Below are 22,714 nucleotides of genomic sequence, written 5' to 3'. Positions count from 1 at the left end.
GACCTTAGCACTTGCACAGTTATCCGCCCCCCACCCATCTTACTGAGGAAGAAACAATGCTCTAAAAGATGGAGGGATTTTTCTCAAGAAAATGAGCTTGATTAGTGTCAGAATCAAGACTGAAAACTGTTTCCTGATTCAAAGCCTTTCCTATTGGTCCCCACATTTCTCTGCCCATTTTAACAATTGGCTGGCAACATTTGTGACATAAATGAACATGATAAAACTAAAGAGAGAATTGCCAATGATTTCTGCTGGACAGACAGACCCAGGAATATTTGCATTTGAGATAAATCATGGGAAAGACTGAGGGAAGTGTATGCACAGTACTTTATCTTCTTTCCTTCCTTTATTCCACTAGAACAATACTGAAAGATCTCACAAGATATAAACCCATAAGGACAAATAAAACAGAGGAAATAATAGTGGACATTAGATTTTAATCATTTAGATGATGGAAAGCAGACAGCGGGAAGAATGGTAAAATCCAAAGGACTTTCAGGGTGAGATGCCAGTGACAAGCACATTATTCATCTTGAAAAATGTTAGGATGATTCAGGAGTGGAGGCACCGGGGACCATGCAGAGTTAAAAGTGTGGTGACTGCAACCTGCACATTTGATCGATAGGCTTTAAATGTATAGTCAGACCCCTTAGGTCCTCACCTCTAACCCACAGCCAGGTGAATGCCCTTCCCCACTTTCACAGGAGAGGGTGGGCTTATCTTTTGTAGAAATTTGATCAGAGACCCGAATGCAGGGAAATTAGATTAAGAGTGTCAAAAAATGAAATCCCAAGCTCACTTCCTCTGACAGGTGAAAAAAAGTTTCCACTTCACCAATTCTCTCAGGCAGAGACACACTGTTCTCTGGAAAGATAGGACTGTTTCAAGGAAAAGACCTCCAGATACTAATATTTTGGGGGTCCCAAAGGAAGAGTCATCTTTCTAATGGCTATTAAAGTGTCATTTTTTTTACATTCAGAGCTTCTAATCAGTATTTAAATGCTTTGTTTTTAATTAAGAACACACAGCCAAGGCTGAACAGGCATTATCGGAAAAAGTATGTATCGGGGAAGACAGAACAAGACAGAATAAAGCAAAAAATGAGGGAAAAATTAACTTGCAAAAGATATATGGGAGACAAGTGCACAAATCTCTACTTTATGAAATCTCCAACAAATAAATATGAAAATATAAATCTCTGTGCTCTGGAGCTCAGCCTGGAGAAAGAGCTAAGTAAATAATATGGATTAGCAATTTATACAATGCACATAAAAATAACCTACAAGTGAAAGAATGATCAGCTCCAATAGTGTGTGGGAAATGTTATTTAAGACAACAAAAATGCTTCTTAAGCGATTAATTTTTTTAAAAAATTATTAAAATTGATAAAGTCCAATGTTGATATGAGTGTGTGAAGTTGAGACTTCCCATACAGTCTTGGTCAGAGTGTAGGTTGGTAAACCATTTGGAGAAACAATTCATTACTATATGTGTACATTTTAAATTATGTATTCTCATTGCCTTAACAGTTTTATTTCTAGCAATCATCCATCAGAGTTACATATGTATGTACACAGGATATAAATACAAGAGTGTGCATGGATGGCTTCTTGTTTTACAGAAAAATTGGGAACATCCTAAATATTCATTATTGAGGGAATTATGGAATTGAATGCACTAAGTAAGTATAACATTTTTATAGCTGTTGAATGATATGTGTGATTCATGGATGAATGTCCATGTTATATTATTGATGAAAAAATGTTGAAAAGCTGTACACATAGTCTAACGTTATTTAAAAGCAAATAGCACTACTTATCAGTCTGTTTAAACACACACACCCACACTCCCCCACATGCATACACATAGCATGCTGAGAGAAAAATCACTGGAGAATTAAATGGATTACTCTTAGTGGAAATGGAGCAGCGGCCATAGGAAATATATTTGCTTTTCTTTTTATCAAGTATTTTTGAACAATTTTTTTAAAATAAGCTTGCATTGCTTACTTGCTTATTACTTTTTTAAGTTCAATCCATATGCACAACTAGCAAATAGTGTTGGGGTAGAGATCAGTGCCTAGCTCAAAGTAGTGATCAATAGTTATTATATGAACAAAAAGCCTTTAAAAAACTATCACTGCTTGTAAATAATTTGAACTTCTGCTCAAAAGCTATTATTTTTTAAAATTTCCACTTTGGGCTCAGTGGCATAGTGATACAGCACTTGCCTAGCACATGTGAGGCACTGGGTTCGATCCTCAATACCACATAAAGATAAATAAATAAAGGTGTCCATCTATACCTAAAAAATATTTTTTAAAAATTTACACTTTGCATTTCTCTTATAAGAATGCCAGCTTAGGGCTGGGGATGTGGCTCAAGCAGTAGCGCACTTGCCTGCGTGCGGCCTGGGTTTGATCCTCAGCACCACATACAAAGATGTTGTGTCCACCGATAACTAAAAAATAAATATTAAAAATTCTCTCTCTCTCTCTCTCTCTCTCTCTCTCTCTCTCTCTCTTAAAAAAAAAAGAATGCCAACTTAATCTGAATTCTCTGTGGCCTGTAGAAGAACTCTGATTTGATTTGGTCAGATATACCTATCTGTGTAAGTGGCATCATTAAAACCAAGAGAGCAAGAATAGTGCACAGGGACTGAAGCTTCAGCTACTATGGAACCAGTGACAGGTCAAGGCAATCATTGGTTTCCATACCTGAACAAAGGCTGTGCACAGTCTTGGAGGTTGAGATGTATGTATTCAAGTGATGAATGGCAGGTTCTAGAAAGCACTTGGTTGGGGTCTGAACCCAGCATGGGGGTAGCAATCAAACGGTGTACCTAGCAGTCAACTGATACCACCATTGGCAGCAAGCAACTCCAAAAGGAGCCGTCCACAGCCCGTGATTTTCCCTTTCAGCCCTGGCTGTGCTGCAGTCCTTGGACCAGCTGCACTAGGAGGCGGTAATTGATGGCTCTGATTTACTGAAGAAGAATAACTGTGGGCAGTTGTCTAGTCCAGAGACAAGCCCTTGTGAATGTTAAAACTGCCCTCTCAGGAACAGGGAACTGTTGTAGATTTTTAAACTGTCATTTCTTCTGTGAACTAGCCCAGACCAAGTACAGGCTTTCCTCTGGGGATTCCTGTCCCTGATTTATTCCCAGAACAGTTTAGAAACTCATCAGTTTAGAAACTCATCTCAGCTTAAGGTGGCCCCAACTCACCTACCTGCCTTCTGTCTCCCTTATGACCTGTGACTCCATTTGTGTTGTATTATTTTGCAAATTTTAATTCATTGTTTTATATTTCCTTTATGGTGTGTCAGGCATGTACATCTAGCTTCCCACCTTAGAGACAACTTGACAGAAGGAGGAAAGCAACTGTACTGATGCCAAGAAGACTGCTTCCTTTCCCTAAATTCTTTTCACCAAAAAAACAAAAAACCAACAAAGTAAAACAAACACCACCACTTCACAGGCATGTGTAGTTTCTGTTTCTTTTGTTTATTTTCTTTTGTAGGAGAGAAGATATTTTTGAGTCACAGCAAAGGAAATTGCTACAACCACCAAACCTTTGGAAATCCTGTAGTTTATTTTAAAAACACTTCTGAGTTTTGCATTCTTCTCCATTATCCATGCCTTTATTTTAATATATGAATAATAATCAAATTATTTAATACAGAAAAAGTGGATGCTGTGAGAAGACGGAACTTTGTTTCTCTGTGTCTGATTTTATGCCCAGGTTATATGTTCCAGGATGTGCATAATCCTGGAGATTTGGAGAAGTGATCAAGCAACAGCCCTAATGAGAAAACACTGCTATATCTGTTTTAGAAACAATCTGACTGAACCTCAAGAGTATTAAATAATTTGTCCAAGGTCATGAACTAACATGTGGCAAATCTGGGGACCAAATACAGTCATTTCTATCAGACCCTGCTATAAAGATTCTATTCTATTAATTCTGTTTCTTCTTTTATTTTTCCTCTCTTCCTTCTGTTACCCTACCTTAGCCCTGAATAGAGTGCTCTTCATATTAAGTTCAAAATACATTTTAAAAAGTACTACATGATGAGTTTTCTGGTAAATTGTTTATTTTTTGGTAGCTGTGATGGGTTGAGGTAAAGCCAAAGTCTCATCAAGAATCCTATACCAAATTTTAGGAAGGGTCCAGTCACAGACCTGTGCTGGGGCCGCCTTCTTCCCAGCTTACAGATTTCCCTACAGAGGCTGAGGAGCAAAACACCAGACCCAGCTTCTAGTTCATGATGTCACAAATGGCTTCCTGTGTATGCGAGAGTCATAAACTTTTATGATCTTTGATTGCTAGTACTATTGAGGAAGTTGGAAGTGAAATCAATGACCTTTGAGGTCCCCACACTTTTCTTATCCCCCAGAGGAAGAACCAGTTGAAGATGTTGAAAACCCACACCCACTGGCCTTCTCATCACCTTGCTTTGGCTGATTCAAGGGGTGGAGGATTTTTTAAATGAGTGCTCTTTCTTTAGAGTAATGCTGGGGGCCTATTCCATACTTGGTTTTCTTCTCTCAGGGGGCCCTGTTGTCCAGTGGTCTATCATACCTGTCTGCACCACAGACCAAGATTGGTTGATCTTTCATGAAGCATCGCTCTCTGGCAGGCCCATTTCACTCTCTGGCTCTGCTTCTCCTGGCTGTCAAATGTTCTGGCCACAAGGGAAGTCTTCATTCCACCTGCAGCAGGAAGCCCAGTGGAGGGTTGGTTTGTCTTTGCTCAGATGTAACCCAGTGTTATTTTGACAATCTGGAAGTCCCAGGTAGAGAAAGCAATTCTCCCTCTATCAGCTACCATCCACCCTCCCTATCCAGGAACCTTTTGTCCTTTGATGATTCAGAAGGTAGCAAAGTATACGACGTATGCAGTGTATGATCTCCTCACCTAGCTTTTCAGGATTCTTCACTGTAGGGGCTACAGCTCTCAGTTTCCTATTCTTTTTTCTTCTGATTATTTTATTTAGTATTCATTTAAACACTGAGCCACTGCCAGGGGTTTTTGAGTAATGATGTGGATTTTACTGTTGAGATTTATTTATTTATTATAAGAAGCATGTACAAACCAGTGCAAAATAATCTCAGGGGAACCTCATTAAGCTATGTAGTTTCATGCCTTTTAGATTCAGGTACAAACTACTGAATGACAGTAATTAGTTGGAAGTTATAGAAACAGCTGTTTCTGGACATTCTTACCAAGTTCTTCAGTCAAACTTTTAATCAACATTCATCTATAAAGATTGGTGTCATCCTCAACCTCTTCCCTGTACTCCCATTAGCAATATCCAACCATACCAGGTGGAGGTAATTTTATTTTCATAAAATCTCTAGTATCAATTTATTTATAAATTCAGGAGAGATTTATTAAAAAGTAATGGGCATGCTATTTGAACATTTTACCTCCAAAAGATAAATTAAAAATAAACAATAAGGAGAAAAAGTGTTCAGCATCACTAGGGAAATGCCAATTAAAATCACAATGAGTTACCACTGGACATCTGTTGTAATGACTTTCAAGATGGAAAATACTGAATGTAAGGCTGTGGAAAAACTGGAACTCTAACATACTGCTCTTGGAAACAGATTTTCCGCATCTTAACAAGTTAAACATACACTTGTCATATGTCCCAGGTTTCTTACACACAGGTGTTTACACAAATGCATAAAAAATTATGTTTACACAAAAATATCAATGATCTGTAACCTCCCAAATTGGTCATAACCCTGATGTCTTTCAATTTGGACATGAATAAACTTTGGTGTATTCATACCATGGAATACTACTCAGCAGTACGAAAAAAATGAACTTCTGATTTAATTATAAGGACATATCGCAATGATAGGGCTATTCCCTACCTCAACAGCAGGAGTGATCACACCGTGGTGTGCACAATCTTCAAAAATTCACGTATCAGGAAAAGTATACTATACACAAATTGCTACTTAATACTAAAATTTAAAAAAATGATTGAGAATATGCAACATGTAAGAAATTGTTAGAGTTCTAGAAATGGAAAAGACAGACCAAGTCCTGGCTTCCTAGAATCTTCTATCCTTATTTTGTATTCACTTAGTTCTGTGTTCGCTGTCAGCACTAAAGTTCATGATCCTTTCATCTCTTGCTGAAACCTTCCACATTGATCTCTGTCCACTAACTCTCTTCCTCTCCAGTTCATTTCCAATAATGCTGCTGAAAGAATCTTCCTATGATGTATATTCAATGATGGTTTTCCTTATGACAGTGGACAGTTTCCATGATTTGTGGTCATTAGATTCCTTAGAACATCTTTTCTGTGTTTGAAGTTCACCATATCATAGGTCCTACCTGTCCAGGTAGAAGCTAGAAACTCATATTCACAGTCTCCCTTGCAGCTATGGTGCTAGCATTAGACCTGGGTTCTGCCAAACAGAAGGTGTGTAAGACTGATTTGAAAGAGAATAATGTGAGTAAGGAGGTGCTATGTGGAACTCATTTCTGTTGAGAGTGACATAAATGGCTTTCTTGAAGCACTAGTGGGGGTTTTGCCCATGTTTGCCCCAGGTCATTGTTGTGGTTGCTTCTGCTTGTGTGGAGATGATGGTGTGTTTTCTAGAGTCTCTAAGTCTGAACTCACTGTCCCTCATAGGCTGTCTCTGAACTACTTCATACCCTTGAATAAAATATATATATTTTTCTCTTTAATCTAGAGTGGTTACTTGTTTGCACTTGCTAAGTTTGCCTGTGAATCTTAAATGAAACACCTGCCTATGAGCCTTCCTGTCACCTTGGGAAAAAAATCAAAACATTTAACCATGGTATCCAAGGCCTTTGACATACAGGTCAAATGTACTTCTGGTCAACACTGTCCCTGATGTATTCTAGGTTTTAGCCACCTTGAGCTTGCTTTTATCCAATGCTACATTTTCCTCTATACCCTTCATGCCTTTACAAGTGATGTTCTGTTTGTTTCGTATGACTTTTACTAATGTTTTCTCACTATTTTATCATCCTCTTCTCACATTGTCCCTATTCACCCTCTTTCCCTACTGATCTTTCCAAGTGCATTTCAAATACCCTTGGTGAAACCTGCCTCCACAGCCTTACCACGATCTCACTGTCCCCAGGCTGTTTGCCTCTTTTTCTCAGAGAACTTTTCATTTGTATCATGACCTTTTGTTTATACTTTCATTTATTCAGTAGTACTTATTGAACAATTGCCATGTGCCAGACACAGAGCTAAAACCCCAGGATGAGCAAGAGTTAATTAGGTAAAGAAAGGAAGACAGCATGTTCCCATAGGGATCAGCACAGAGAGCCAGTAGTATATGTGCTCATGGAGAGTGTGCACATCCCCAGGAGGGCCAAGTAATGGCTGGGGCAGGAGAGCAGGAATGTCCCCTTTACCCTTTTGAGGCAGGAGCTCAGTCTTACTCATCTGTGCCTCTAACACAAATGAACCAGGCACAGAGTGGAACACTCAATGAGGCTTTGTTGGATTAATAAAAAAATGACCAATCCTATCTCTCCCCAAGATTTTTGTCTGATGCTTGAATCAGAGGAAATGACTGAGGCTTAATTTCTTGTTCATTAATTCAAGGCCAGGATATGGGAAAGGCTTAATTATCAAGCAATGTCTTCCATTTCCTCACACTAATAATCCAGTGTTGCATTGATATAATATTATTAGACCAAGTTAAGGAGTGTTTTCCTTGGATAATTATTCAGGTGCCACCAGTTTACTCATCTTTAGAAGCTTATTAACACAGCAAAGTTCTCCAATCTGCTTTCGCATCTGATCCTGTCATCACAGTAACCTCAGAAATCAGCTCTCTGATGTGTTCTAACCTTACAGATTGGGCAAAAAAAGAGGCAAACTCATTTTCTGATCATGACATAGGAAATCAGTGGCATAATTAGGATTCATTCTTTCTCAGACCTCTCATTCACAGCCAAAGGTCATCTTTTGGTAAGAGAGGTATCAATGAAGACAGGGCTACGAGTTTAAACAAATCTGTGTGCAGAAGTATGGGCACCTTCAACAGCCCTGTTCCCACAGGGTAATGAAGAGTGGCTTGCTGGGTATAACTGGAGGCATTGAGCTTCAATATTATCTACAATGCTTGGAATTTAAATGCATGCCATTGCTGCTTCGGACAGTTCTAAAAATCCTCCCCTATCATCAGATAGCAATGCCTTTCCTTTGATTTGGTACCAAAGTTAAGCTGAATTTTAATCACCTCCTTAATGCTTAACTTCACAGAGAAACAGACTGAGTATTAGGGATATCTTTCTGATGTTTTCAATGAACCAGAGGCACAGACTTTGCTGTCATCTTCAGCCAAGGACAAATTGTAATTGGCTAGACTAGCAAATTGCTTCTTCTGGTTGGAAACTGCCAATGGCACATTAGATTGAAAATAAAATTTTTACTGTATGAATGTGATGTGGTTCTTTACCGTTCAGCTGTAAGTGAAAAGTTGTTTTTCTAAACTAATTTTTATAGAGATAATTCAGGTTTTGATACTGAGGGATATAAATTTGGGAGATTACTGGGGATGATTCAGCTTTCATTTCTTTCCCCTTGAACTTCTGCTATTGCCTTTTTTTCTCCCTCCTTAAACGTGTGATGGTACATTCATCTTGTTAGGAGCATCCTCAAGAGATACAAATGAGCAGTCTTCCTTAAGAGGAAAGTGAGAATTGAAAGGAGGAATATGCCATCATCGCAAACACTGCACAAATGACAGACATGGGACTTCATATTGGCACCATTAATCATGGTGGGGCCCATGGCTGTCTGCTATCCAGTTCTCAGCTAGGCACACTTCCATGAGTTTCATTTCTAGATGTTAAAAATGATTGGCAGTATGATCCATTTTAGTGGAGACTTTAGGCAATGGGAGGCTCTTAACTAGCTTGAACTCAAGGTACTCAAAACTATTTTCTAATTAACAAGCAAGGAATTATAGTTTCTGAAGTAAAATAAAAATATTCTTAGGGTGCAGCCATTAATTCTACTCCTTGATGAAAACAACTTGCTAAGTTTAAGAAGCTGTGATGGAGGAACTTGAGCACGTATTCTGTATGGCTCCATTGACTTTTATAACTCTGAACTCTCCTCTATATCTACAGCAGAGACAAGTGTTATGAGCTAGGATCATGATATAGCAGAAACAGCAGAGTATGGAAGCAGATTTGTTGTGCAAATCAGGTTCTGCTAAGATTGGGATGAATTCGGTGACTAATGGACATATTCAATGACACTTGGTATTCACCAAGATCTGAAGACAATTCTGTCCTCAAAAAATATGAAGAGTTAATTCAACAGTGTAACCCTAAGATTGTGGGTTCAAGTTTCTCTAACTATGGGCTGATTAAATCACATTGCTGAAATTTTAGTTAGGTCTTTACCACTTACTCAGTCCCGAGCAAAATATGTGCCCATTGCTTGATATCTGAAATGGGAAGGAGAGTAGGTGTCTTCCACATTTGGGAGAGGACTAAGCAATGCCTGTTAAATACTTAATACAGTTCCTGGCATATGATAAGACCTGGATAACAATGATTCTTCACCTTGTAGCATATCTACAGGGAGAAGATTCATGCCCCTAAACCCCCATCCTAGGGTTGGGGTGTGGTTTAACCATTGTCAGACTTCCTGATGTCCCAAGCTGCCTATTTGACGCTAGTGTTCTGCAGGTATTGGGTGGTAAATGATCTCTATGTCCATCACTGCTCATTCTGTGAGATCTGCAGGTTGGAGACTAAAGAAGTATTCAAGTGGTCAAGAGGTTCATTTGTCAGACAAGCTGAGAGACAAACACATATGTGTGTGAGTGTGTGTGTTTGTGATTGTGTGTGTGTGTGTGTGTTAAATTCCTGTAAGATGTGAAATTGAATATCAAAAACTTAGGTCATCTTTGTGGTAAAGGATTGATTATTTTAGTTAAAAGATAGGCATTGTTGAAAAGAATCATATAAGGTGGGAAATTATTAGCCTTTGAGCCGATAAGCTTGAATTATAATGCCAGTTCACTAAATCCGTAAAGGGTTGAAGGTTGGTCAGTGCAGTCTGCCCACCAGTAACACAGGCATATATAGATATGACTGGAGCAGTGTAATTACTTGCTAATCTGGCTAACTGATAATTTTTTTTTTTTTTTTTTGTATCAGGGATTGAACTCAGTGGTTCTGAACCACTGAGCAACACCCCAGGCCTTTTTATGTTTTGTTAAGAGACAGTGTCTTGCTGAGTTTCTCAGGACCTTGCTAAGTTGCTGAGGCTAACTTTGCACTTATGATCCTCCTGCCTCAGCCTCCCAAGTTGCTGGGATGAAATGATTGATAAGATTCTTGAGAGAAGAAACATTCTTTTGTCATTGAATCCCTAATGTTGGCCTAATGCCTGACATACAGTAGGTGCTCCATAAGTATTGGTTAAATTAATAAAAGACTAAATAAATGGGATATTTTAGTCAGCTTTGCATCATTGTGATCAAAATGCCAGACGAACAACTTAAAGAGGAGGAAAAGTTTCATTTTGGCTCATGGTTTTAGAGGTTCAGTCCATGGTCTGCCTACTCCATAACCCTGACCTGAACTAAGGCAGAACATCATGGTGAAAAGGTGTGGTGGAGGGAAGCAGCTCAAACCAAGGCAGCCAGGAAGCAGAGGGAGAGCTCAGTTCACCAGGGACAAAATATAAACCCCAAAGGACATCCCTCAGTGACCTAAGTCCTCCAGTCACACCCTACCTACCTTCAGTTAATACCCAGGTAATCTGCACTGTGGATGAATCCACTGATGAGGTTACAACTCGTAATCTAGTCATTTCATCCCTGAGCATTTTTGTATTGTCTCACACCTGAGCTTTTTGGGGGGGACACCTCATATTTAAACCCTAACATGGTGCTGAGAGAAAGAATTCACTATAAGTCAGAAGGGCTACCCGGAGTCAAGCTTTGTTCTATTCTTGGGTGAACTCACACTTTCATCACTATCCTTGAGGAATCTAGATAGAGGTAAGTCTGTCTGTCTTTGATGTTTGTATTCTTTGGGAAGTGATCGACCCTGATTTTGTGAGTAGAGGATCTTCTGATTTGGAAGCAATTCATAAACAAATCTGGAAGTGGAATAAGTTTGCACAAAGGTCTGGAACATCATTACCACATTGTTAGTTATAACTCTTCCAGAAGGGGATGGTGTTTCATTGTGTTGGTGACTAATTCACTGAGTCAAAGGTATGACCAGAATCTTGTTTTCTTAGTCAATAATTATTCTTGGCACGGGTGGTTCAGATGAAGTGAGTATATATGGAATTGTTTAAATTTCTCAATAAATGGAACAGAATTGCTCAAGGACAGAAATTACAGGCAGGGTGCCAACCCCTGCGAGCAACAATTTAAAGAGGTTGAAGCTTCTTGAGATATTGATAAGATAATTCTGAACAGTGAATCAGTGGTTCTTCCACAGTACATTGTCAAGGGGACAGTTAAGGAAGTATTTTTATACATAAACATCTTAAATTGCCTGGATCTGTCTCCTTAATGATGAAACAATGATATTAATGAACCAATCCAAGATGGCACAGAAATTTCTGACTCTCCCAAAGTGTCCATGTCCTCTAGAAGTAGCCGTACTTTAGGAACACTGCTAGGTCTAACATGATAATGAAAGCTACTTCAAGTGTTTTTATATAGGTCACAGAAGGGAAAGCCAGGATTTGCTAATGCACAATGGTATAAAATGTCATAGATGATAAGTTGGAAAATTTTCACTTATTTCTCTTCGTTGGATCATGTGGCTTTCTTTGTCCCTTTTGGGTTTAAGTTAAAACTTAATGATTACTTTCTTTAATTTGGAACTGGTTCAATAATTCAGAGATCAAGAACAATGGGTATTTTTTAAATGATGATGATCACGTTTAAAACCTGTAATTTCTTATCTCTGTCTTTTATAATAATGAATATTCATATTTATGAAGCTCTGCTAGAGAAGTTAAGGCCTGTCTGGAAGAACCCATGCTGCACAATTTGGACCATTCTCTCATCTGTAAAACGAGAGAGCTAAACTAGATGATTATCTAATGTCCTTGGCTCTGATATCCTAAGGGTGTAGGATTTTATGTCCCATGAATATTCATGTCTAAGAATATCTGAAGAACAGATATTCACAAGGAAAATATGCATTGACAAGATGTGATATAGTCACCTTTAAAAGACTGAGAAGTCTTTAATTGGTTAACTGATTGATTTAGAATCAGACTACATTCTCATTAGTTGGAAACTCTCTGTTGCCTCTGGTGCTCCTGACAGTATACTGGCAAACGTGATGGCCAAGTAAGGCTGACACTGTTGATTTGGAACATGTCAAAGGATAGTGCCTTGAAGATCTTCTCTCTCCTCACCCTCAAGCTCCTACCATTTTATCCTTACTATGCAAGCCTGACTGACTCTTCCAGAAGCAAGAGCCTTGTGTTACAGACTTTCCTCACCACATGTATATTGCAAGTTATAAAGCTCAGGTCCACTTAATTTAAATCACTGAGTCTTGAGCCCCAAACCTGCAAGTTAAGAAAAAGGGAGATCATCTGTTGTGATACCTTACTCTCTTAGATTAGACTTTCTTTTGAGTCAGAGCATACAGATCAAGAAGACAGATGCTAGATGAACTAAGGCTCCACTCCTGGGTGCTCCTATGCACTGGGCCTGGGCAGTGAGCTATTTCTGTAGATGGGTGAGTCTTTCCTCCAGAGTCAGAGGGAATGGACTGTTGCTTTTGGGGGGAGCCATTTTATATGGTAGATGGGTGAGAGATCAGAGTGAAGTGGGGAGAATGAGGTCGACTGCATGATGACATGAGACTCCACTCAAGTCTAATGCAGAAGGCAGACTTGAGCCACACAAAAGTCTGCATGAAAAATGTCCAATCTGGTTCCCCTCTGCAAATCAGACGCTTAGTTGTTAAGAAAGACATTTTAGATCATGATATAAAGGACAAAATATAAGTATTACTGTCCCAAGGTATTGATTTTACTTAAAATGACAAAGTCTAAAAATTGAGTGAGAGCGAACACACTATCAAAATAAACACAAATCCTGTGAATCTTCTTAGAAGGTGGAAATAAAGCATACACTTTTCTGTTTTGGACACTTGGTTATGATTTTTTGAGTAGTAGACAACATATAACCAGAAAGTCTTGGCAGATTTGCCTAAGTGAGGCAATATGTACATACCTTTTTAGTGTGTTTGAACACTAACAAATGTGTACAGAAGATGGTAAAAGAAAACAGAGCAAGTGTCATCGCTACCCATGTTTTCCTTTTCTTGTTGCAAAGAAATATCAGAATATAATTATGCATAGGGTTTGCATAAAGTAGCAAAATGCAATATTTGCAATAATGATGAAGATATATGTGTCAAAGTGTAGTCAAACATGACAGCCATTAAATGCTTGGCTGCAAAATGATCATTAATTACACAGGACATTAGATGCAGTTGGATTAAGAATTATTGGCCAAATCAACAAAATTATTCTCAAGGCTAGATTCATGATATTTATAGCAATGAATAGAATCAAAGTGTGCATTTTCAGCCACACTCAGATTGTAGGCACCACCAGGCTTAAACTTCTCCTTCCTGTCTCTTGTGATCCCTGACTCACTCTGAAGGAGACATGGTCATTGAGGCCTTGGGGGGTGTGAGCTGTCAGAATGGTTACTGATGCTTAAAAACAAAGAGTTGTCAGAAAGAACCTTCTTAATAGGATGGCTGATAGTGTAGAAACAAGCAATGTGGAAAAAGAGGCTGGGAGGGGCCCTGATTTGGGTTTCAGGCTCTGGGGCAGAGCTTCGTTCCTTGGAAGGGTCTGGCAAGAGCCAGGCAGCCCTCTGGTTGTAGAAACTCTGGAAGAATTATGGGTTGAGTGAATACTAAGGCATCAAGAGCAGTGATATTATCAGCTAAAATGTATTATCCTATTCTAAGCACTATATACATACTTCATTTAGTCTTTGCAATGACCTGGTAAGGTGAATATTAGCGTTTTTCTTACTTTCCATATTAGGCATTGAGACATTAGGTGATCTGTTCAAGGTTGCATAGTTAGGGTGCAAATGACGGTGGCCTACCAGCTCAGTTTGACTATGATAGAGAAATTTCCTGGCTAAATGGATTTGCAGTGCTAAAACCAGACAGTCCCAAGCAAACCAGAATAGGGTTGATTATTGTAAAACTGACAGTACCACAATTCAGACTCAGAGCCTGAGATAGTAATCCTTATGATAGTTACCATCTACCCTAGTCAGGGATTCAGGTGCAATGCCAGAAGGCAATGGATCCCAATGATAAGAGCCTGGACAAAGAGATTTGTCTAAGGCTTCACTATAACATTGACCAGAAAAACCAGTAAGGTGAGGTTTCAGTTGAATCACCAATATAAAGCAAGAATTACCCCAAAGCTTCAGAGTAGTGAGGGTTGAGTTCTGGTCAAGAAACAAAGAGAGAAAGCTCCTGACAGTAGAAATCCCTGGAGATTTCCCAGCCAGGAACATCTGGAGGCTATAGTAGTATTAACGTCCATGATTTATTCCAAATGTCACTTTCGAAACTAAAACTAATGCAATGTTAGATAATAATAATAATAATAAAATTAATAATAGATAATGACCATAACCAATGGTATTTTATTGCAATGTCCTTTGTCATGGTTGGGATATTACTGGGGGTGGCCCTGTATCTATCCGCAAACAGGTGAGGGCAGCAGCTAGGCCAATGCTTACTGGACCCAGAATGGCACTCCAGAGCCCTAAGCTGGTGGAGAATAGACCTGCACAGGAGAGAGATCCGAGAGTTGTTGGGTGTCCATTCCTTTGTCTATTTTGTTGATGATGAGTATTATATACCAGAAATTGCATAGGATTTGAGTTCAGATAATTCTCTTTTAGAATACTGACTCTGGAACTTATTATTGGTATGTCTTGAGAAATTGATTAAACTTCTATGAATGTTAGGTTTCTTTTTAAAAAAAAATCATTTTAAAAGAGGGAATTAAATTTACTATCGAGTGTCTTAGTCATTTGAGTTGCTGTAACAAAATGCCATAGACTAGGAGGTTTCTAAACAACAGGAATTTATTTCTTATAGTCTGTAGGCTGGAAATCCAAGATTAGCATGATGACAGATTCAGTGTCTGCTGACTATTGCCTTCCTTACAGACTGGCCCTATTATCACCCTGACTTTCCCTGGCAGAAGCAATGAGGGGTTTCTCTTGGGTCTTTTTTATAAGGCACCAATGCCATTCATGATGGCTCTGTCCCAATGACTTAATCACCACCCAAGGGTCTTACCTCCTAGTATCATCATGTTGAGAGTTAAAACTTCATCTTATGAATTTTGGAGGAACAAAAACATGTATATCGTATCTCATGATTAAAGATAGATAAAGGATTAATAATGTATATTAAGTGCCTAACACCATGCTAGACACACAACAAATAGGGGTCTCTATATTACCATAGATTCTGAAACAGAATTCAAAATGGAGGCTTGAAATCTTCATCTTTAAAAATTCAATCTGTCTCCTAGTGTTGGATTTATTATTTTAGCCCAAGGCTGACACCTTGTGGAATTCTCTGATAATGGTCAGTTTATCCTGATCTATGAACAGTCCTAAATCCTTTTTGAAGGCTGAATAAACAATATATATTAAGGGAAACTTACTGGCTACTTAAGTCAGACCCCCCCCCCCAAAAAAAAACCAGGCAAAGCAAAATCAGATGAATTTAATTTTTGGAACCTTTTTGGGAGATTATTTCAGAATTTGATTTCAATTCAATATTTATTTGTTTTTACTATTTACCTAGCAAAAACATTAATATGGAACTTTAAAGCTCTTTTTCTCTTTGCATAAAGTTTTCCTACTCCCAAATATTATTCAAATCCTGGAATAAATCTTTCTTCTTCACTTTCATTTCCTGACCAGTTGTGACTCAGTGACAACCCATTTGAGGACTCCCAAACCACTCATGGGCACACGAAGTGACATAATATGCTGGGCTTAGTGCTAAATGAGGACGTGGAACCCTTTGTTCGAAAATCATTAAGACTTTCAATATAGAAGCCATAGAGCATTTAACCAAGTGTAGGACCCTTCAAAGCACAGTCCTTGTCTAATGTTTTCATTAAATATTAAAAAACAAACTTACCCATCAAGTTTATATAAAAATTTTTGCTAGCAGAAACAAAATATCTTTTTTTTCTTCCCTTTGTTCTAATTTCTGAGACCATTTCTCCCCTCCTCAGAGCTCCCTATTGAAAGAAAATAAGAGAAATTCTACTCAAGCAACATTTCTATGGAGAGAAGCTTAGAAACAATGATCTGGCTGTGAGGGAGGTAGTAAGTGACAGAGACACTTTTTCTCAGGGATGTCCTACCACTGAGCTATATCCCCAGCTCTTTTAATTTTCTGTTTTGAGACAGTGTCTTGCTAAGTTGCTGAGGCTAACCTTGAACTTGGCAATTCTCCTGCCTCAGTTTCCTGAGTAGCTGGGATTACAGGTATGACCACTGTGCCCAACTAGACACTGGTTTTGAAGTTTCATCCATGTAATAAGCATTGTTTTTACATGTATTTGTATGTTTATTTGGGGGGAGCTGGGAGGGCTAGTGATGCAGATTATGGAGAGGCTACATTATCCATAAGCCATTCCTTGTCTGGGTTCATATCAGTATAGAGCCCAGGTTGTACTCTGAATCACATTGATTTAGATGCTTTTTAGATTCAAACTTCCTGGAAGAGAACCAAAACCCAGTTCTTGGAAGGTACACCAGTGGTGGAAATTGGCCAGTGAGTGGATGCATTGACCTTGGTTCATAATGACTACCTAATTTGAGTCAAAATTGCATATGATTCTGATAGGATCACTTATTACTGTGCTTAGATGTATAACAAGTACTAAAATAACTATTGATTCAATGGAGATGGGAATCCCCAGATGGTGGCTCACAGTTGCTTGGTCAATTGAGAATTTGGATGTTATTGATCATGGCTCCTTTCCAGCCCCAGAGCTGGCAGACATTTACAGAGATAAAAGCTGGTCCATATGGCTAACACAAACATTTCAAGGTGGCAACTTGGGGCATTAACCTTCTCTTCTGTTTTCCCTCAATTTTAGCTTAATCCTTACAATTTATAAGGCTAACATGCACGTAGCTTGCAGGGTACCCCAATTTTTTTCTCATTTCTAAGCCTGGGTTTGCATTGTTCAGCCTCTTCCTAAGATCTGTCCGTCTCTTAAGACAAAAGACAAGTATCAGTTCTAAATTCCTCCTTTGTCACTATTAATATTATTAGACCAAAAAATGAAAGATATTTCTTTAGAACTCTTAAAGATTGTGATCCGAGGAGCAATAGACTCAAGTGGTTTTGAGTTTATACTCTGATGTTTCACAAAATGAAGGCCATATTTAAAGCTTAACATCCCCCCCGACACCAAAAAGGGAAGGAGATTACATTAATTATTGTCAGGATTTTGGATTGGTGCTGGCAAAGGCTAAGTGGTTCTATTAGTGGTTAGCAGTCTCTGGGCAGTTTCTCAGAAGGAGAGAGAAATGTTTCAGTTCAACAGTTTTGCAGAAAACAGCAAATACTGTTGCAGAAAATGGTAATTTGGGTGTTCCAGGAAGTCAGCCTACATCCTTGTGTATACATGTTGGGTAGGAAGTTGGGGTGTTATGTGCCTGAGATCCCATCAGCTCACCACCTCTCACTTCATTTTGAGTGCTCTGAACCAACATTTTTCCATTATAAATGTATTTCTTAAGAACAGACATGGTCAGATTAAGGGAAAATTTGTCACCTGACACACATGGCTGAGCTTGAACAAGGCGATATTCTATCTTCGTGTTCCAGCTCATACTATAAACAAATGTCCTTTTCAGAGCCTACTCAGAGTCACGTTTTCCAAATTTTTGTATTTTTTGTTGGTGATTGTGCTATCTTAATAAGGCCTCCACACTTAATGCTGAAGTGGTGCCTGCTGACCCTAAGTAAGTAGAAGCAGGAAGACACTGATGCCCTTGATCTTGGACTTCTCAGACCCCATGACTGTGAGAAATGCTCTTGTTCTTTACAAGTTACTCATTATGATATTTTTGTTATAGCCACAGGAACAGACTTAGATATTCACCTGAGGAAAATACAGGAAGTGGACTGTTTCCTGGGGCACTTGCTCTTCCTGATCATCTCTCTTTTCCTCCTTATTTGTGGTTAAAGAAGATGGCTCTTGGAATCACCTAAATTTATTCACTTTTACTATCTTCAAGTAAAATAGATGCTCTATAAAGATGTGCTATTCATATTCTGCTCTTTTGCATCCACGCCACTCAGAATTGGAGCTATGCCTATGCCTTTATGAGAAGTATGTAGTAATGTAGTGCGTGGAGATAATCTGATAACCTGGCATTGCTTGGTCCCTGCAACCTGAGGAGGGAGGTTTGGGAACCTCATTGTTATAATAACAAAAGGAAACTAATTACTTAAGATTCTCCTTACATGTGCTATTGGGATAATATGCTTTCCTACCAGTTTGTACCTTTACAACTGTTCTTATAGCTTCTTTCCTGGTGAGTTACAAGAAACATATTAAAAAAGGAGAATGAACTGATTTTTTTGATAGGGAATAAAATGAATTTATGCAATATTAATATGTCTAGAGTCTAATGAACTGTCAAATGAAAGTTTTATTAGAGGTTTTAAAATATCCTTTCCAACTAGAAACTATGGTTCTGAGTTTCTTTGAGGTTTTCCCGAGTGACCTAATTTTATGTGGAATGGTTTTATGTTGTGGCCCTTATTTACTTTATTATACATTTATTTAACTCAACCAAGTTCAAAGCATTATTTGCACATTGGGAACCGTAACTATCTGCCAGAAGATGTGTAGTGAGCCCCGAATGGCAAAGAGGGCATCTTTAGAGTGTCCACCAGCTGCCTCCTTCACAGAACTTCCACAGGCAGCAAAATAACAGCCAGGAGCAGGTGAAAGGCATTTGTAACATAATCCAGTCAAAGCCATCCCTGGAGTACTGGAAATCAAGGCCAGCACCCCTGCCTGATGGAGGTCCCTATGCTGCTGAGTCCACAGTGGCTGCAATGACTCTGTAAGACAAGGATGAGAGGTAATTTAAGATTTTAAAGGCAGTCTTGTGTGTATATGTGTATAACCTGTGTTTCATACACCCCCAAAACTGCCTTAAATTACTTTTTGAAACAATGTGCCACATTCAAATGAGATGAACTATAGATAGCTTCTTGAAACCTGTTTATAGAGGTTTATCAGGATTCAGTAAGACACAGCAGCATACTCAAGGTCTAGCATGAGCAACCCACCATTTTCCTCACCAGGCCTGAGGCAGCAAGAGAAAAGCCCCAAGTGACCTGAGTGATGAGAGAGGTGCTGCTGACAAGAGCTGTAGCCACAGAGGCAGAGAAGGAGCAGGGAAATAACTACCCTCACCGACCTCTCCTCCTACTCTCTCACCTCCCCCAGCACCTCTCACAGGCCAGTTGTGATCAAAAAGTCAGATGAAAGGAAACCCAGGTGTGGAGTTCAGATATTAGATGTCAGGCTCAGAACAGGACAGAGAAGTGGAGGATGGATGGGGATGCAGGAGAAGGTGCAGAGAGCTGTTGGGTAAGTTCTCCACAATTCAGTTGATTTGGTTGGGAAGCACACTACGAGCCCCCATGGATTTAGACAATTTATTACCCAGCTCAACCGTCAGCAAGAGCTTCACGTTTGCATTTGTTCCCCACATCCCCTCCCAGGGTCCCTAGGGCCAGTGCAGAGGCAGGTCCATGAGCTGTGAAGAGTACTGAGCTTGGGGAAAACCCGTAGTGTTAGGGCACCACAGATGAGGATGGTGGGGATAGACATGAGGTTAAGAGAAAAATTCCACAAAATGGGCCCACTGTGCTGATCACATACTTTCTTTTCCAAGAAGCAATTTACCTGCAGCCTTGCCTGGCCTAAGTGGACAGGATCTGTCACATTCCTTAGCAAACTACCTGTTATCTGCAGGAGAAAGGCAGACCTGGAATAAATGTCCATGGGAGAAATCTGGGAGACTTTTGTGACTAGATCCTGAAACTCTGGAGATAAGGATAGTTCCTCTTAACCATAAAATCTGTAAGAACTGGTCAGCATGGGCCAAGGTGACCTAGAGTTGCCATGGCAGAGGGTACTTGAAAGTCCGATGTCACCCTGCTGTCAGTCACAAGTCAAGAGGTGAACCCCGGGGGGGGGGGACTCTCTGCAAACTTCTCTGGAATCCCCAGTAAAACTGGAGTGCTGGAGAGGCCCATTGTCCCTCTCCTCTCTGAAAGGACCTAGTGTCTCCCTTGAAAGTGTCACTTTTTCCTTTTACTATCCCTCCAATAAACTCATTCCTGTTACTCTGAGTGATGTGTCTGAAATCCTTCTGATTTTGTAAGTGAACAGATAGGTAAGAAAGGTGGGAATATGAGGTTAAGAGAATAAGTCTATAAAATGAATCCACTGTACTGATCCCCCACAAGCTTTCTTCGCCAAAAACAAATCTGCCTGCAGCCCTGCCTGGCCTAAGTGGACAGGATATGTTACATTCCTCAGCAAACTGAGGCAAGTGTGAGGTCAGCCAGTCAGCATGGGTTATGAATGATGGGGATGGAGAGAGGGTGAGGACTGATTATCAAATGAGAGCCATGGCTTGTTAACCTCCACCATCATGCTCCTGGGCACTCTGTGTTATTAACAGTTAACCTCCTAGTCCCTGCACTTGGTCACATATACAGGGAAGAAAGAGGGGACAATAATAAAAGAGGGGGTTCTGGGGTGTATAAAAGAGCAAGATGCACCCCCCTCTCCTGCAGGCTTTTCAGCTTTGAAGTTCCCTTCTCTTGGAAGTCTGTCTCTATCACTTAAATAAAACTTACTTTTTATGTTTGACTTGGAGTTTCTTGGGTATTTAATCTTCAACACTGGGAAACAAGGACTTGTTCCTGATCTCCAAGACTGGTATCAACTTGATGGCAAGGAGCAGGGTTGGCGGGGGTGTGTGTCTTTGCATTGCCTTAGTTTCTCAGAAGGCCCCAGCTCTGTAACACTAGAAAACATGCCCAACTATTGTCCCTCGGGGAAGACATTATCTACATTATCCTCGTCAGAAAATAAATCTGCTCTCTGCTCTAGAAAGGGACATGAGACTATCTCTACCTTCCAAGGCTGTTTGTTATGCCCACATCTTTGAAATCTGAATCTAGTCCATAGCTCAGGCCAGAGTGGGAAATTACAGTGGTTAATCACCTGGTGGAGGAAAAACAGTCAGATGGTGTGATTTGTCAAGTCCCTGTGCTTTTTACGATAGCCTTGAGTTCTTCAGTTCAATGGCTAAGACGCAGAAGGCTCCAGGAGTGTTGCAAAGTGTGAGTAATGCAACACAGCAGGACTACAAAGGTCCCCCATGACTTGGCATAAACTAGAGCTACTGTAATGCTCCTAGCAGACACACATGTTGCCTCAATGCCCTGTCCCTGCTTTCCACCAAACAAAGGAAAGAGGAGGTCGCTGAGGAGTTCTTACTCAAGTGTATGAGCTTGGATTCATTTTAAGGGAATAAGTACACATTTTAATAACCCTGTGGATTTAGTGAGAAACAGACCAAAACCGAAAAAAAAAAAAAAGCAACATACATTTGTTCAGGGCCTAATGTTACACTATTTATAGGGATTTATGAAAAAAAAAATGCACCTAGGGATTTGAAATCAAATAAGTACCAAAAATCTTTTCATATTGTGAATCTCTGTGGGCTGAATATAAAAAGAGGTAGGTCTATCTTTGCTTAATATTATTAATGACTTGGAAATTCCCAGATGTTTAAGTTTTTCAAGATAATAATTAATGGTGTACGTTTTTTTCTAAGTCATGTGTAAACTAATGTCAGAGATCAAAAATAAAGAAAAAATGCCTATGAGTGTTTATTAGAGAGGAGTAGCTCAAAAGACTTATTTAAAACTAGACAGATGAAATACATTTCATTTAAAAAATTTGGCTAGTTGCAGAACATTGAGTCCCAGAGTAGAGACTGCAGTGATTTTCTGATCAAATCCCCCAGCCTGATTTCCTGGCTTTAGAGACAATTACTTATCACACAGCGCACACACCTCCACAAACTGTCTCCATTTCAAGTTTCTGACCCAGACAGTCTTATGGCTCCTGTTCCTCTGAATTGTTGCATATGGCTGAATAATTACCTGTTCCCTTTTGTTTTTCTTCCATGTAAGCCATCTTTCAAAGCCTGGCACATAATAGGAAGCACATAATAGGAAATTAATACACATTTGCTAAATTGACCAATTCACATATTTATGTGAGCTGTAATGATTTTCGTAGGTACAGTCAGAGGAGCTGTTGGATGGCATTTTATTTATTTTTTAACCCAGCAGCCTTGAAATCAGTTCCTTGTACAGATCATTTGAAGTTTTGCATCAATAGATACTTTAACATCCCATGTGAATTATATAGTTTGGTAACAATGGGAGTAGGCCTTTGACCCTTCCCAGGTGTTCAATAAGCACTGAATGAAGAAGTACATGTATCATTTGGAAAACTATTTTTCTCCCTCTGTATCTCATAGTTAATGTTATGGAGAAAAATGTATT

Source organism: Urocitellus parryii, chromosome 2, assembly GCF_045843805.1.
Source record: "Urocitellus parryii isolate mUroPar1 chromosome 2, mUroPar1.hap1, whole genome shotgun sequence".
Taxonomy (NCBI): Eukaryota; Metazoa; Chordata; class Mammalia; order Rodentia; family Sciuridae; genus Urocitellus; species Urocitellus parryii.
The sequence above is the reverse complement of the archived record's forward strand: the minus strand, read 5'-3'. Positions refer to the sequence as shown.